Consider the following 2,936-nt stretch of genomic DNA (forward strand, 5'->3'; position numbering starts at 1 on the left):
TATATATATATATATATATATATATATATATATATATATATATATATTTATGGGTGTGTATATAATATAAATATACATATATATATACATCTTCATAAATGCAATTCTAATTCTTTTAACGTTCCCTCGCAAATGGAATACTGTCCCGATCTATTTGGATCGTTTAAAGTGAGCTTTAGGGGTTAAATGTGAAGCAGACGTATATTATTGAAGACGAGCCATGAACAATCGCATCGTCTTACTTTGTTTTATCCTATATAAACGTTCCTGATAAACGTCATAATAAATGTTATCATCTTCTCCATGATTGGTATTCGGAAGTGGTGAGTTCCGAAATTAGTAATGTCACAATTTTACAGACAAAAACTTTACTTGAGTACTATTTGTCATTATTGTCGCTCAAGAACGTTGCAAATTTCTCTCAATTTTTGCATTAATGTGACAATGTTATAAAGGTACAAGTGCTGTTTGAAATAATGCTATTGATCACGCATTTTTATCAGAAATCATATTATTTATAAAGTAATGAGGAGAAAACATAAATGCGTTTCGGTACACGAATATACACAACTGGGAATATAAATTAAATCATCTTCGGTTTATTGTGAATAAATGAATGTATCGCCTTTCACATACAGATATATTTATTGTGATACAAATTATATTGATTAATTACTGGTATAAGAACTTGTTACAACACAAGTCCTATTTTTATTGTTGAATGTACGTGTTTTATTAAATTTTAGTGTGTGACTCACAATACAATCGTGGTTGAATGGATCAGTTCCATTCGATAACCAGAATTACATAAACTCAAATACAGTATTGGTACTCACAGGCGATATACTAGAAATGCTGCAATTCTTGTATTTTTATAAATCATATTTTAGTATAAACCATGGTAAAATTGGTTTTTTTTTTGTTTATCTTTAGCGCTGTGACTTTTTAATCTGGAAGTAAAATAATATTTATTTGGTTTACAGGAAATAATATTTGATATTTTCAAATATACTAGAGGAAATATGAAAACAGAGTAAATATAATGTGGCAATAAATCTTCTTTTTTTTTTGATACGTGTAAATTATACGAGTTATTTTGCGTGTATTTTTGAAAAGATCTTACGAGGAATATCGGCAATGCAGATGGATCTAAGAGAAAGTCCGAAACTTTGTAAATATGTAGGACAGATAGATTTAATAACGAAGATAGATTTAATAACGTTTGGACGTCAATAAATAATATTCGTTATTGACCCATCTGTTCTATATTTCTGCAATTTCAGATTTCTTTTTTAATTTTCACTTATTGCTGAATATTCCAATTACTAATATAATTACGATAAATACAATCTAAAGTAATTTTTTTTTTATTTTTTTATGTTAACTATAATTTTGCTAATAATATTGTTGCCATGGTTTAAGCTCCTGGTTTGACTGCGGTTAAATTAGGATATAAGCTACGTATTTCTAAAGTTATGTAAAAAGTTTTTTCAAGATTTATGAAAACGATATGTTTAATTTATGGAGCAATCTTTAATGAGATTGCTTGCGGGCGCACACTGAGCAGGAATTTGTTTGACTGATATAAACGCGCACGTTTTTCTACTGTGGCAAGAGGTTTTATAATACAGAACTCGATAGGAAGTAGAATCAGCGTAAGCCTCTTACATCTAGGCAAGATGCAAAATGATATCGCTGAGAAACTTCGGATCTGTACAATTGGAATTGTAATATTTACAAAACCGTGCTGCAAATTACATATCTTCTGCGAGTATTCGCTCTTATGATTTGCTATTCATTCGCCTCTTCCGCGGAAGTTAACTTAAGCTACTTCCGAATAAGGCGAAACAATGTCCCTAAGAGAACAAAAAATTCACGATGAGGAAATCTGTGCACACTTTAATAATTTTTAACACTAGCTAGCGCAAATTTCCGCATTTGCCAGATTTACAGTATCGACACGATATGATGAAATATTGAAAAAGAACTGAGTATTATTGTCGTAGGAGATTAACTGTTAGAAGAGAAACGAGAAAAAAAAACTAAATTCCGTCGGCAGCTAACACAAAATTATCGAGTCTACGGATTGTATAGTTTTTTATATGTATATGAAATATAGCCAGTTATCATTTAACGCGCCTGTATTAAACGGAGATCTGACTCTGACTCGGAACAGCGAAAGTGTATCGAAGTAATTAGTAAATGACTGCCGTTCACGATTAGCAGATTTACCAATTACTCTCGGGATCTTTCACTCGAAGTCTCCGTGTAATTCATGCTTTAAGCTTGTTTTACTGTAATCGTTTTTAACACATATTACATGTGAGTAACATACACAGGATCCTATAACTACATAATGCTCATATTAGTATTACAACGAATAGGAATACCATCTTCACATATCTTCTTTCTATATTTTCTCATATGGGGAGGAAGGTCACGCTGAAAAGGAAAAGAAAAAAAAGAGCTCTTAACGTTGCTTTTATTACGGGAGTCAAAAAAAAATGCAGGGGATTAAGCGATTTACGAGACTCACACACGAATAAATAACGTTGTCAACGGCTAAGACAATGGAGGAAATCGTTTTTCTAGTACAAACAAATGAGCTGTAATTTAAGTAACTAAAGATAACGTCTATCTCTCACAGAATTAAATTATAAGTGATATAATTTTAAAGACGATTGCTACACGTCCACCGGGACACAGAGCACGCCACTTGATATATATTAGTGTCTGTACATGCTTTAACATATATTACTATGCACACGTTTGCAATTCGTGTATAGTGATATCTGTTGAGTAAATGGGGACATTAACATATACACTGGTATATATATATATAGTAATATCTTGATTTATATTATTATATATAGTAATATATACATATATAAATATATATATATATATATATATATATATATATATATATATATATA

This window comes from Odontomachus brunneus, unplaced genomic scaffold, assembly GCF_010583005.1.
Source record: "Odontomachus brunneus isolate Ranch 3 - 2012 unplaced genomic scaffold, Obru_v1 Obru_scaffold_023, whole genome shotgun sequence".
Classification (NCBI taxonomy): Eukaryota; Metazoa; Arthropoda; class Insecta; order Hymenoptera; family Formicidae; genus Odontomachus; species Odontomachus brunneus.